This window comes from Ochlerotatus camptorhynchus, unplaced genomic scaffold, assembly GCF_037179485.1.
Source record: "Ochlerotatus camptorhynchus isolate MF236.1 unplaced genomic scaffold, CSIRO-AGI_Acam_v1.1 ptg000102l, whole genome shotgun sequence".
In the NCBI taxonomy this organism is placed as follows: domain Eukaryota; kingdom Metazoa; phylum Arthropoda; class Insecta; order Diptera; family Culicidae; genus Ochlerotatus; species Ochlerotatus camptorhynchus.
In genome coordinates this window covers 778,083-793,590 of record NW_027040592.1, presented here as the reverse complement: position 1 = coordinate 793,590, position 15,508 = coordinate 778,083, and the positions used below count along the sequence as shown (strand labels likewise).

At 40.4% G+C, this 15,508-nt stretch overlaps 1 protein-coding gene across 1 annotated transcript in view; it reads right to left on the bottom strand.

The window, feature by feature from the left end:
* The window catches only part of shaker (Potassium voltage-gated channel protein Shaker), a 621,792-nt gene extending 607,025 nt beyond the window's left edge, over window positions 1-14,767 (bottom strand). Inside the window, exon 1 of the mRNA XM_065219307.1 lies at window positions 14,726-14,767. The gene's annotated coding sequence lies outside the window, so the exon portion shown is untranslated. The remainder of the gene's footprint in view (window positions 1-14,725) is intronic.
* Window positions 14,768-15,508: the final 741 nt, after the last annotated feature.

Here is a 15,508-nt window from a genome sequence, read left to right as displayed (position 1 = left end):
GGTCATCCAAGCTCAAGCTCAAGCTCAAGCTCAAAGTATGGGGAAAGTTTTCTTTTTTGTCGATTTTCCATCGAGGTTGTCCCATATCATAATAAAAGTCTTCAGGGTATTTGACGGATGTCCATAGTTTCGAAAGTATCTATGTTTTGGGGGAAAACCAAACAAATTAGTCAGAGCCCCATGTCGCATAGAAAAGGCCTGCTTACTCCAGATGGCCATAAGATCCGGACGGAATGCAAATTGTAAAGGTAAAGATAATTCCAGAACCCGGTGTGAAACGGTCATGCCATTCTGTAGATGCATCTGCAAGCACAGCAGTTTCTCCCGAAGAACCGCTCGGTACAATTGATGGTCTACCAATCAGCTAATTCTCGGAGTTTCAATTGACTGTAAAGGCTGGTGGAGTTAGTTGATGGATCCCGTATTAGCAACATTAGAAGAGCAAGACTATTAAATTTTAAATTCGTTAGGAACAATTTCAGTGGTTTAGGCTTCCTTTTTATTTATTAGGATGTTCAAAAGTTCAAAGTCATGGAAAATCGCAGTGGTTTTACTATCTCACTAAAAATTGTATAGCTCAGTTAGGCGAAATCAGTACCCAACAGCGACTGTTGACATTAGGAAGCTACTCAAGGTCTGTTGCTCCTTTTACTATTGCCAGTGGAAATTTTAGATCGAATCCTTCCTTCCTGATTGCCCTAGTAGCATGATGAACGTCTCCAGAATGACACCCGGTACAACCATCAGTCACCATTATCCTTCTCGTGGGGGGCAGAACTTCGAAGTTGGCAACGGTGAGCTTATACAGGCTAACAGTTTCAGCAGTGGCCGACGACCCAATGCTTGTCAATCTTCTCATTCGTTTGGCATAGTTGAAAGAATATTCTACAAAAAAAAGACTCACATGCGTGTTATTTGATGCTTGTTTTACTAATAAACAGGACAGCCACAGTGATTACCCTCGTATATACCATGCAATAAATATGCACCCAAATAGCTCGTTCAATCATCCGTGAGAACTTGACAAGGTATTCAAATAATCTCAAAAGTCATAACTGCAGGGTTGCCAAACTTATAGGATACTGAGACAGACAGCTTGATTGCTACACTTCGGCACATTCGGCACAACGTTGGACACAGCTTTCAGCACAGATAAAATTCTCAGCACAGATTGAGATGTGCAGAGTTCAGTACCCCTTGGGACGTAATATAGTTCATTCATGGTGTACCATGTGGCTAGTAACTAGCTACTAGTAAAGTGTTTACTTATTATTACCACGTATTATTTTTTCGCTGCTTTAAAAAAATTGACAGCTGGATAAAGGTTAGTTATTAGGGATTTTTTTCTTTACCCTAACAGTGTTTGCTAAGATCGTGCCACAAGGTTATTATAGCACCATAAGCGCCTAATGTCAAATCGGGGTGATTAAGAATTGATCATTTTAGATGGTCAAGTTTTGAACCCACCACAGCATGCTTTTGGCACTACTGTTTATGGACGATCAAATGAAAAATACTGTGGTAGCCACAGCATAGTTCTGTCAAAACCTCAGCATTTTCATTGCTCCATTTATAGTGGGCTAGCGTAAAACTGGTGTTTATTACTCGTAATATTTTCCCATACATACCCATCTAAAAAAATTAACGAAAACGGAACGTTACGCATAATAAATAAATCGAAAGAACAGGCGACACTCTGTCGGTGAAAGGAATTGAATACCAAATGGAGGCTTCGTTTCAACTCGAAACTCGACGTTACTTCCACTGGCAAAGCAAGACGAGTAAATCCGCAACTTGCCTTTCGTTCTTAGTGTGCTTCTTTTTCATTTCCGTTTGGCTTTGCTAGGCTGCTCCGCTAGCCAGTCGTTATGGAAATGATGCGTAAAACGCGTTGCCTGAGAGAATAAAGAACTCGAGCTCATATCGGAGCAACGAAAATGTAGACGAAAAAATCACTGATTTCTACAGTTTCTTACGTCTTTAAGCTATAGCCATTCAGAAGCCGCGAACAGTATTATCTCCTTCAAAAGCAATGCAATTTTTCAACTTTCATTCACCTCCTCATCACTTAATCATCGTACTTTTTCACGCCACTGTGATCCCATGATATTAGTGAGCTTACCCAAGGTATTTAAATATATCATCATAATCCCTTGGAAAGTGCTCCACCGAAGCCAAACGCAAAGACCCGCAAATCCATGAGCGTTTGTTTTAAATTAACCAATTTGTTTGATGGCCAGCAAAAAAGCAACGCTAAAACAAACATGGCAAGATACAAGCGATTACACCCCCCATTTACCACGGTAATTATTATCTGATGGTCCCGAGAAAATCACGGCGGAAGAAAATAAAAACTGGCCAAGAAATGTTCTGCTCGACCGTTTGAACGAACAAAGCAACCTCGGTGTGTCTCTGCAGTGAGCAATCAATTTTCGTCGGTCGAAAATGTCACATTTCTTCCTACTGTCTATTTGTTTATTTTTTTGTTCGGCATGTGCGCGGGGACGAGGAAGAATCGCTTTCGCCGTTGACAACCGCAATTAAATATCACACCGTTTGAGGCCGGCGCGTAGCCTACTAACTGCTGTCGCTGTGGGCTCAAATATCGACGACGGTTGCGGTAGGAAAGATATCTACATAACTGAACGGACGACAGAATAAATCAAAACAAACAAATGGGACGGATTAATTAAAAGCGAACCAAACCTTTAAGAGCTTAATTATGGAAGCCAACGTGAGCTGTACCGCGATACGAAAAAAAAAAAATGTCCACAATGGCCCGAAAAGGACGCTGCTTCTTTGTGATGTATGCTTTGGCTACTCTATGATGTGGCGACGCGAGGCATGAGGTGTTTTCGGAGTATGCCCCACCATCGGCGTCGGGAAAGGGCACCAGCCTCCTGAGAGCAGCTGTTTGTTTGCTTTGCTTTAGTCCTCCTGGCTCTTACGATTGCTATAGCTAGGCTGCCTCTGGACATGGAGCCATGATGGAGGGTGGAAGGAAAAAGGGAATTGCCATAATCGCAATGAGCTATATTTACATAAACATATATGTAGGAAAGGATGTAGTATTTTGAGCAATGAAAAATAAGAGAGCTCGTGGTCCGACGGTTATTAATAGGCAGACTGCGGGCGATCACAGGCCACTGCCTGTAGGCGAGCCGCGCAATGGGTTGCTCTATTGTTCCTTTGTTATAGGTACACGGAGAGAGAAGCATGGTAAAAACAATCATATTTTCGTTTGCTACAACCAATTTTGTGTATAGAAAACTGAACAAGCCTAATATTATTTAAAGTTAATGAACAAATTGCGATGTTTGAAATTAACTAAAATGGTAGGTTGTTCTTGATTTACTTTTCTAATCTAATCTAGTCTAGTCTAATACAAACGCAGCCAGTACGAGAAGCATCCCGAAAAATGATTAGATTAGATAAAGCCTTCACATTTTTCTTGTCAACGTTGAGGTTTGTAGCCAGTTTCAGGGAAATCTGGTTCAGTCGAAATATTTTGCTTCTTTTTCTTCGCATTTCAATCTTATTGCTTATCGCATATTAGGTTATAGCGTGCTCTCAATTTAGTGTTCTAGATGCACTTCAACAATTAATAATTGTTGGATATTTGATATTTGATATTTGTACCTACGGGTACGAATGTAGAATTTTTTCCTAGCTGACTGTTGTTAACAGCAGAGTAATTTGTACCTGGTCGGAAACGTGGAGCGTTTCCTACCTGTCGCTTAGAACGAGATTGTACGATCGCTTTGCGAGTCTTACATTCCCAAAAATTGGATTTATGGTTTTCACCACAATTTGAACATTTAAATTTCTTAGGATCTTCTTTCACAGGACAGTCGTCCTCTGCGTGAGAGGAATCACCACAATTCATGAATTTAGCTGGCAGGTAGCAATTTTTAGTTCCGTGACTCCATGATTTTTAGTTCCGTGTATATTTAAATAGTAACTGTTTGTTGATACCGGAACAATCGGGATACCGGGAAGGTCATTCTTGTGAAACCGCGTTAAACTTAGTGTTAGCTAAATGGAAAGAAAATTTGGAGCATAAAGATACGATTGTTGCTGTGTTTTTGGATCTAAAACGCGCTTTTGAGACAATTTATAGGCCCTTATTGTTGAGAACAAACAAGAGCTTGGGAATTTCGGGTTCTGCATACAAATGGTTTGAAAGCTATTTATCTGACCGAACACAAAGGACTGTTTTTAATGATTTTGTATCTTGTCCCGTTGACAATGACCTTGGAGTGCCTCAGGGAAGTGTATTAGGGCCCCTTTTATTTATTATGTATATTAATGGTATGCGACGAGTTTTACGGTTTTGTGATATTAATCTTTTTGCTGACGATACTGTGTTATTCATTGCAGCTAAAGATTTAGAAGAAGCCGTTTCAAGCTTGAATGAAGATTTGCGTTCTCTAAGTAGGTGGTTGAAGTATAAACAATTGAAATTGAATATAAGTAAAACTAAATTCATGTCTCTGTTGTTATTGATGATGAGACAATTGATCGCGTTCAGGAAATTAAATATCTTGGCGTGATTATTGATGACAAACTCAAGTTCAATTCTCATATTGACAATGTCATCAAGAAAATTGCCAAGAAGTATGGAATTCCATGTCGCTTGAAAAACGATTTAACTATTGGTAGTAAAATACAGATATACAAATCAATCATCTCCCCTCATCTAGAATTTTGCCCTTCCGTTTTATTTTTGGCCAATGAAACACAAATATCGAGATTACAGCGTTTGCAGAATAAAGTAATGCGTTTGATTTTAAGATGTAATATATTCACTTCCTCAACTTTTATGCTGGACGCTTTACAATGGCTGTCAGTGAAGCAAAGAATTGTGTTTTTGACTATGGTGTTCATTTTTAAAGTAGTTAACGGTTTGCTGCCTCGATATTTGTGTGATCGGATTGAAAGAGGAAGTGATTTTCATAGATATAACACTAGAAACGCGGATGAAGTAAGAACACCACATCTTTTGAATAATGCTTCACAAAATTCATTATTTTTCACAGGTATAAATGTTTTCAATTCGATGCCTAGATACATCAAGCGTGCAACTACACTTACAGAATTTAAGAGACGCTGCATTTCACATGTAAAAGCTGTTTATTGAGCAGTTAAATTTTTATGAATGGATAAATGATGTATCTTGACAAAGTTATCTCTGACGGAATATTTTGTATGGAGACTGTCATAAAGACATTTTAGTAATTTGTGTTTGCCTCGATGGTGATAATGGATTTTTAGTTTTTTGATTTTGTAGTAGTAATAGTAAAAATAGCTTTGAGTAGTCTACAATGGTTTGAGCACGAACACGCAGTTTGGCAATGTACGGATAATGACGCCGCCAGAGAGCGACTTTTGAATACCCTCGAGGCCCAAGGAAGACAACCCTATGTTCCTATCAGAGACGTGTTGGCAACCCGTGATCTCTGCTATATGCAGTCCGTTTATGTTTTTCTTCAAATGTCTAGTATAAGAATTTAATTCCTTTTGTCTTTTGTCTCTCTTTATTAGTTTTTGTTTGTCTTGTCCCCCCGTCTCGATGAGTCTCATCGTCGCCCACTGGTCACCCACCATAGCCGGTCGAACTCCGGACGAAGCTAGAACAGCACTACCGTTCATACTGGCGACAACGCTCTGATGAGACAACGAAACCCTACCCCAAGCTCCTCCCCTGATCCTATCCTTCGAAAATGTACCTTTCTAACCTCGAGTAAGCCGCGAGTAATCGGCCCATCTCCTACTAGACATAGAATTAAGTGAATTTTGTTACACACAGTGAACAATGAATTATCGGCTCCGTAAAGCTAACGCGATTGAGCCTTCCAAATAAACGAACTAGATAAAAAATAAAAAAAATGGTTTGAGCCACGCGCGCGGAATGCAGGTATGAATGACTAATACGTGGAAATTGTAGCAACAGCCTTGAATTAGTAAAGGGTTGGCTGGAAGTCGTTTCCTTGGATATAGTCCTGGCACTGGAAGTATTGTCGAGGACTATACTTGGACTTTTGATAACTAGTTACACCTTTGAATGTTTTTGGTTGATGCCTATAGCACATATTTAACAGGACATTTATACCTGTAATTGTAACCAGCTCGATTTTGTTTGCAAACCTGGTTAAAATGTTTATATTTAATTATCTTAAAGATAACTCGTTCAGCTCAAACCTTTGTAGGGGTAAGAGGTGGGACCATCATCATCACCATCCCTGGCACTTACGGCACTGGGTGAGGTTTTGGAAATTTCCCCAGTCTTCCTGAAGTGTTCCAACTTCACTCGGACATGGAGCATAAGACTAGCTTTTTCTAAGGCCTTTAAGGTTGTTTAGTTCACTAGGCTTGAAGTGAACTAAATAAAAATTATTAGAAATCCCGTTCCGCGAATCGTCAGGACGGGATTTCATTTTCATTTTGATTACTTGGAGTGGCACAACTCCAAGTAATTTTGTCAGTTCATCTTTGATCTGATCCAGGGATTCACCACTGGGCAGTCCTTACATGACAACCTTGAACACACGTTCAGTTTTGGTGTCGTAAGTAAAAAATGTGTGATGCTTCTCAGTAAGATACTTGAGAAGACATTTAAATCCGTCCAAGGTTTCAGCCAATACACGGCATTCACCCCGACGTCCAATTTGAAGTGAAAACTTAACTTTCACGAAGTTCAAAAGTTCCATGCGAAGAGCATGGAAACCGGAAGTGGCTATCACAATCGGAGAATCTTTTCCTTCTTGGCATTGTATACGTCAATTTGTCAAATTAGTTTTGCTAGGTTTGAAGAGATTCACGATTCAGTCAATACTAACATAATTCTTCAAAAGATTCTCAACACCGGTGGGTACACGTTTATTAATTTAAAATTCTTTATTGAATCCTTGTGTCACCCGTCTTATGTGTGACACTCTCTCACTATCTTCATTTGTGAGTAAACAAAGTATTGAACCGAGTAGTAAACGTAACATTGAAAGCTGTTTGAGCCACCCTGAAAACTGTCAAATGATGAACATAATAAACAAAAATAAACCTTCCGTGCACCTTCCTGGCAGTGATGCTCATTTCGACCTGCATTAATTAACGTTTTTAGTGGTGTAAAAGTGATTCTTCAGACGAAACCGCGTGAAAGTATAACAAAAGACGAGTGCACAGTTAGATTTGAGCTCACTTACTTAAGAAAAAGTGGCACAAGCTGCGGGAAATTTTTACGAATCATGAACACTAATAGTGGTAAGGTTCACCTCAGATTAACTTTTAATTCCGACTATTTGCTTAGAGTCGTGTTGATTAACTATGATGTCGACATCAAAGCAGCTGGAAATTTATGATCGGGATGTTATCCGATAATAATACCGGTTGGAGCTTACCACCATGAATGTTCATTATTCAGCTCCAAGCGGTAATATCAACAATCAATACGAAATTAACGATTTTTAATTGGCTCACCACTTTAGTAGCCTATTGGTCCCAAGCAAACGATTAACGTACCCTATACTAGTCAAAATTCTAGTACTACGCAATGTTTGTTTTGATTCGCTATGAAAGTTTGACAGATAAAATGAGGGGTTATTGGTTTTTCCTATGTTTCGAGGGGTGAATCGATTAGCTTGGGACCGAAGAGAGTACCAGAGCTGAGCCAAAAAGTTGAGCACGTTATTTCGGGACCTTCTAGTCTTAGAGTTACCTCTATGGTATTATCCTCGGATATACTCACGATCACGAATGACAAGCTGTTTTGTTGTCGACGTCGATGTTAGTTAATACCAACCGGTGGAAACTAACGATTTTAAATTGGCTCACTGCTTGACTAGCCTATTGGTCCCAAGCAAATCTATTAACGTACCCTCTAGTCAAAATTCTAGTCAAATTTCCTGATTTGAGGGTCTGCCAAATGGTTGTTAATGATAGTATTAACATAGAGGTAACTCTAAGACAAGAAGGTCCCGAAGAAACGTGCTCAACTTTTTGGCTCAGCACTGGTACTATCTTCGGTCCCAAGCTAATCGATGCACCCATCAAACATAGGAAAATCTACGAACCCCTCATTTTATCTGTCAAACTTTCATAGCGAATCAAAACAAACATAGTGTAGCACTAGAATTTTGACTAGAATGGGGTACGCTTATAAATGTACTTGGGATCAATTAGCTAGTCAAGTAGTGAGTCAATTTCAAATCGTTAGTTTCCACCGGTTGGTATAACCATGAAAGACGTCCAAAAATTTGCTTATGAGATGGCGGAGAAGAACGGATTGGAGCACGGCTGTAACCGCCAACTAAAAATGGCTGGAAGATACTGCGTCCCAAGTAACAATTATGGTTTTATGAGGGATCTGTCGACCATGATGTAAACTTGTTGAATGCTTTCAAACCACGATAAAATCAGAAATTTTCCAAACCCCATCGAATTACCCCTTGTTTAGTTTTGACGCATGAAGCGTTCTCAAACAGTTCACTCACCGAAATGTTCATTAGATGATAAATGAGTTCTCTGTACCATTTCAGGCGCCAAAACGTAATTCGATAGCCATACGAAAACTCTAAGCAAATCACGCGTAAACGCAAAGACATTGACCTGCACAATTCTGCTTTCAGGATTTGTTGACCCGTCCCATCCTTTCATGCACTTCGGGTGGGAAGCGAATTGGCATGTGCGTTAACTTGATAGAAGGAGAATGCTTTCCTTCGTATTTCTGTTAAAACTAGTATGCGTGAAAGCGATTTTTAGAACTTCGTGAAAATCAACTTCACCGATTTAACGTAATTTCCGACGACGAAGATTGCAACTCTTGCGCCTAATCTGAGGATCTTCAGACTTGACTCTTTCACTTCGTTTTGGTCTGTGGTTAGAGCGGTCCAAGTTTAGTTGTCACGCCGTGGTGTGAAATCAAAGGTGATAAAAGTAAAGGTGAAAATTTCTTTAACATTGCTCATTTATATTTTCATTATAAATTCCCTCGCTTAGTTCGATAGTTTTCGAAATTAAATCAGAAAGTGCTTAGTGCGTTAATTTGGCGGTTAGAAGTGTGCGAAGGTGTTTTGAAATCGAGGTAATTTCTTGTGCATAAGTGTGTTCAGTGTGGAGATGTTGAAAGCCACGCGACGGCATTTCTCTTTGGCAGATTTGTGGCACGTTGCGAAGCTCGTCACGCCACCCACGTCAGTGAAAGTTTTCGACCCTATTTTCCAGCTTCGAAGGGCACCCGGTGGTACTCGGGGCCGGCCCTAGGCACAGCGAGCAGCAACCCACTGGTTTCGAACCGGTGACCTTCATCTTCAGTGGCAACCACTTTCCGCAGTTTCCCGTCGACGGTGACGACCATCGATGCGACGGCCGTATTCCGTCTAGGTAGAAGACCACAACTCAGCGTGTGAGGCGTCGTTGGAAACGACATCGGCTATGTGCAGTCCGCAGTAGCATCGTTTCGGAGTCCGTAGGAGTAACCGCGTATGGTACACGTGGGACCAACCGCCATCATCGAACAACCGCCAATTCCTCCACGCAAGTAGCGAGTCAAAATGTGAGTAATATGCATGTTCACTAAACTCCCATGCACATGGTGAGTTTAAAGCCCCTAGCATAGCATAACCGCTAGCGTTGCCGCTGTTCGTTCAGCCGCTACCTTTTTCAATCCACGCAAGCGACGGTAACGCCAAACAGCTTTTCGTAGCACACACACAAAATGAACACCATTCGTCGCACAGCACACTAAATGAATAGACGAGTGCACGGATGGATTTGAGTTCACTCGCTCGACAAAAAGTGACACAACAGCGAGGCCCTGTTTACTAAAAATGAACACATGAATAATACTCGCATAACATTTGAAACGGGCCTATCAACTTTTGTACACAAAACTTGTTAAGCCCTTTTCGCGCGAGCCGAATACGCCCACGCAAATTAACAACACCGTAGGGTAAGAGAAAGTCTCCCCTTCCCGATAGTGCTCTTGGTTTAGGTAAGCATACTTCGGTTCTCGTGACAAGGACCTTGCAAGTTGTTTAGAAAAATTTATAATCCATTTTCAAATGTTATGTGAGCATTATTCATGTGTTCATTTTTAGTAAACAAGGCCCCGCTGTTGCGTCACTTTTTGTCGAGTGAGTGAACTCAAATCCATCCGTGCACTCGTCTATACCGCCAGAAGAAGAGAAAAGAAAAAGGTAGCTAGCTAAAGGGCGATCACGAAATTATTGCGACACCGAAAATGTCATGCCAATTTTCTTATAATGTTTAGAATCAAACCAAAATTTTAGGGTATATATTTACTTCAAAAATCAAAAGAAAAGTTAATCGATGGAGTCTTGAGTGTAAAATTGAACGCATTTTCGCTTGATGCCCTCCATCAAAGTCTTTACAGTGCCATCCGGTACCAGTTTCTCAGTTTTTTTTTTCCATTTTCTTAACATGTCCTTCTCGTCTTTGACTGTCTTCTTGCTCTTCCGAAGTTCCCGCTTCATTATTGCCCAGTACTGCTCCACCGGGCGCAGCTCCGGACAGTTTGGCGGATTCATGTCCTTTGGAACAAAATGGACAGAATTGGCCTTATACCACTCCAGGACTTTTTTAGAATAGTGGCATGATGACAAATCTGGCCAAAATAGCGGAGCTTCGTCATGCTGCTGCAAGAACGGCAAAAGTCGCTTCTCAAGGCACTCAGATTTGTAGATCTCGCCATTTACTGTGCCCTTTGTCACGAAAGGCTCACTCCTCAGTCCGCAGTCCGTTTGCTTTAATCATCCGCTTCACCTTTCCCTCCGTCTTTTTGTTCTCCGGTCCCGGTTTTCTTCCAGCTCCTTTGCCGTGGTCCAACGTCAACCGCTCCTGGAACCGCTTCAACACTCTGGAGACGGTTGAATGGTGAATGTTCAACATTTTTCCCAACTGCCGGTGCGACAGGTCAGGAAATTCCAGGTGTTTGGAAAGAATTTGTTCTCTCAACTCGCGTTGGTTCACCTCCATTTTCGTTGAATCGAAAAACACGACTTCGAGTTTGACAGCATGTACACAATACACATCAATGAGAAAGTGTGCAAAATTTGGTTGATTTTTACCCAATGGTAAAAAAGTTATGCCCTGTTGAATGTGTCGCAATAATTTCGTGTTCGCCCTTTAGAGGGAATGAATTCTGAGATATGCCTAGAATAATAAATTGTCGATAAAGTAGGAGGACGGAAATAAATTATAATGAACATGTATGTAGTCGAATCTGAATAGGATGCATTTTCAATAAACCAAAACACTACATATAAAAAGTTTTTGTACATTCTTTTCCGAAGGGATCGAGAAAGGCGCATATAAGGCTTTTTCGCGTTTCCGGTCGTTTTCTTTTGAAGTTTTTGCAGAGTTTTACTGGAGAAGTTGGCGCCGAAACCAACCAGGATATCTCTCTATTTGAACGGGATCTGTTCGAAGTATTGTGTCAAGTCTGCCCGTGATGATAAAACCCGCGAGAGCAACTGATCGTTGGCAGAAATCGTTTTCGTGAATGCTTCATTCGTTTTATTGATTTTCACGACAATAGGCCGTGGGCATTCCCTGAAAGGTCTCATGCGGTCGGGCAACCCTAGTCTCGGTAGATGGTCTCCCTCGAGAGTGGCGCTCAAGCCATTTTTACTAAAAAAAAAAACGGGAGACTCGTAAGGCTGTCGGGTTACAACTGGCTGGATGGTTTTCTCAGGGGGAATCCGAACGTCTCATTTCGGAAACCGGAGGCAACCGCTGTAGCTCCCGAGCTAGAGGTTTTAACAAACCATCTGTGAATGCCTTTTATGACATTCTTCAGGATATTTTGGAGACCATATAATGTGCATGTCGAAAACTGGGCAACATGTTCCACCTTACGTGATATTTTCTCGAGTACGCATGAACGATTCGTTGACGAAAGGAGCACCCAAATGAACCAAGTTCAACTGTAATCCATCCAATCCAACAGCGAAATTTTCCTTGACTGGTTCGACCACTTTGTTGCACATGTCAACTCCACGGCAAATAATCCTGCCCTGCTGATAACCCAAGTAACAATACAAGCTGAACATTAAGAACAGAAGCTGATTATTGGTTGATTTAAGGTGTAAAAAGCTGATTAACATCAGGCTGAATATCTAGTTGATTAGAAGTGCATGAAGCGAATTGTATCCCCATAATCCATCCCCAAAAGGTTAGCTGATCCTAAGATTGAACAAGCCTTATTTAAGCTTAACACAACTCCACAAATCAGTAATGCGTTACACATATTTTGATAGCTTGATTTGTTAAATGTCGTCAGTGTCTGTGTCACTCGTTGAATGTCCGGCATTTTAGTTTTACTAAATTCACTGCCTACCTTTCTAATTACAGGCTGTGGCAGCAGTAGATTCAAGGAAAAGGAGATTTTTAGGAAGGAAGAAGTGGTCTGGTAGGACGTCGGAAGTATTAACATTTGTACTTCTGTGTTTTGACAGTTCACCACTTTATATTGTACTGAATTTTCAGACCACATTCCAAAAATATTACTCAATTATGGCACTAAAATAGCATCCAAATGACCATCAAAATAAATCGCGTGCTTGTGTCCACATTGTGTAAGGTGCACTTGAAAATGAGTGGAATGTTTAACTGTCACCAGTTGTTGCTTACAATTCTGCATTGCTGTATAATACTCTCCGGGTGCTGTTATTCAACTTAAATTTGACGTGCTTCAAGTTAATGATCATACCTTTTACCACACATATGCCTAAATGGTCCAGTAGGTATGGTTGACGCCTATGAATCAGCGACTGCCAGTTCGAATCCCGAAATGCAAAGGTAATTTTTAGACTTATATTAACAATATAAGTATACACATCCAATTAGTCAGCAACAAGTTGAAGCAGTTCCATATAAATGCATGAGATATTAGGCGGTCTTCCAATATAATTTTTGAAATAAAACTAGAAGGCTGTTATTTAATGCCTTAAAAAACGTATAATGTATAATACTGTTAAGCTTTTAGCTGATTAAAATCACCAGATTAAGATGTTTAAAAGCTGGACAAAGGTTAACGTGATCTATGTACAGCAATTATTCAATCTAAGGCTAAATTGAAATCGATTAATCAACACTTGTTAAGCATCAATTTGTTACCTGGGAATCGACGGTCACAGCTCTCACACTAAGAATCTGGAATTTGCTGAGAAGACTCGTGCAAATTTTGTTACTGTTATAGTGTAACAAAATGCAGCCCTTGGACGTGGCCTTTATGGGGCCATTTAAAAGCTACTGTACAAGTGCTTCAGAAGATTTTATGCGTGAATTTGCTGGATATGTTATTGGATTGAACGGTGTCGCGGAGATGTTGGGTATGTCTTTTCTGAACGGCTTTCGTAAAACTGGTATTTGGCATTTCAACAGAGATATCTTCAGTGATGAATACTTTACTCCTTCTGTACTACAAGATCAGTCACATAGCACTGCCGTTACATTAATCACGGTTACAAACTCGATGGTGATTGATGCTTATTTACCAAAATGGAAGATTTCTCCCAACGCTTCCAAAACTCAGCTTATAATATTTCCACATAAGCCTAGAGCTTTCTTTTTGAAACCTAGTAGTAGTCACATAGTCACTATGAACGGAGTTCAACTTTCCTGGTCAAACCAAGTGAACTATCTTGGATTAGTACTTGACCAAAAATTAACTTTTAAAGATCACATTGAGGGCATTCAAGCCAAATTTAACAAATATATAAAATGTTTGTATCCTCTTATAAACATGAAATCCAAACTTTGCCTGACGAATAAACTTCTAATATTTAAACAAGTTTTTAGACCGGCCATGCTTTACGATGTGCCAATATGGTCTAGTTGTTGCACGAAGTGCTTTTTCAAAGGTTTCAGAACAAAGTTCCACCTGGGGATTAAAAAAATGCTTCAAATTGATCGAAGCAAACAATTTGTTTGAATCAATAATTTCCGATCTTCAATTCAAAAATTACTCTTTTAATTTTATGGATCCATATTCTATTCAAAATTTTGTTTAAAATGACACGAACTTTAATTAATTCAACTATGTTTTTTTTCTGCGTGCCCAAGCAAATTTCGATATGTTACCTCAATAACTCAATATACTCCTGATAGTGATAGGATACTTAAATCTCCAAAAGTTGAAAAAAATCCTAATCAATAGTTGATATCCCAATTTTCAATGATATTTTCCCCAAAATCAAATGAAATAATTCAATCAAGGTTAAACCATCTTTATCTCACAGAGCAATCGGACAAAAGGCACGTGTCAACGAACGAAAAAATGTCACCCTGCGCCAAGAAAACCAGCAGTCATCCCAAAAATGTTAATTATCGTCCAAACAAAAGACATCCACCCAAGAATGCCAAAATATTTGCACCTTGTTCGGATCGAAAGCTTTTGTCTGTCCTCAAGCATCAACAAAAAAACAGAAGCAAACCCTAGGAAAAGATCCTCTGATTCTGACTCGCAACACGAAACGAATCAATTTTGTTACCTCTCCTTTCTTTCCCCCCACTCACCCGTTCACCCACCCGCTCACCTGCTGCTTTCACCCTACAGCTGATTATAATTAGAATCGCTTTCGTAATATCGCAGGAATAAATTAATATATTTATAATAACATTGACTCGACACACAGAAATGGAGAGCGAGCGAGCGAGAGAGGGAGATCCCCGTTTCATATGCATCTTGGCTAAGCTAAAAGAAACGCACCTGCACAAGTTCATTTCCTCATTTCCAGCAGAATCCACTTGATTTCACTCCTCTGATGATGACGTCGGTAGGAAGCGCAAATGATGAATGTTGAAGAAGAACAGGAAGACTCAGCACAGTCACAGCACTTGTCGTTTTACAATGTAGGAAAATGGTTTCGTTGTTCGGTGATGTCCGGTTTGAGTCAGTTTTTCCACTTGTCTTTTTTCTATTATTTCGGAACCACTTTTTGCTTCCGAAACTGGTAGGTTTTTCCGTTCAAATGGTGACGACAAGAGCGAAGAAATCCCAAGTCCGGATCGTGTTCGTTTTTATGCTTCATTTAGCCGACCGTCATCACGACCACTATCCCCATCACCACCATCATAGTAGGCAGCCACCGGGAAGACATGGAAACCCCAACAAGAGCCACCGCCTGCTACACGGTCGTCTGTCGGTTCCGGTGAATTCTACGACAATCACCATCGTCACCGTCGACAGCCTCAGCAGCAGCAGCAGCAGCAGCCGCAGCATCCCAGCAATAGCCACTGCCTTCTCCGCATCCTCTGTTCATCGCTCGCTTGCTTGCGGCTTCTGTAGCATAAATTTTCTATCCACAGAATTTACTCCGATGCGCTCTCTTTCTTCGTCACGTACGAATTGCACTCACAAGATCCAGCAATAGGGAAGCACTCAGAAGACATTCATAATAAATCAAAACTTTAATACTATTATTATTTATTTTTCATTACTTCCACCAACCGAAACGACGTAGAGACGGCGGACAACGACGCACGAATGGAG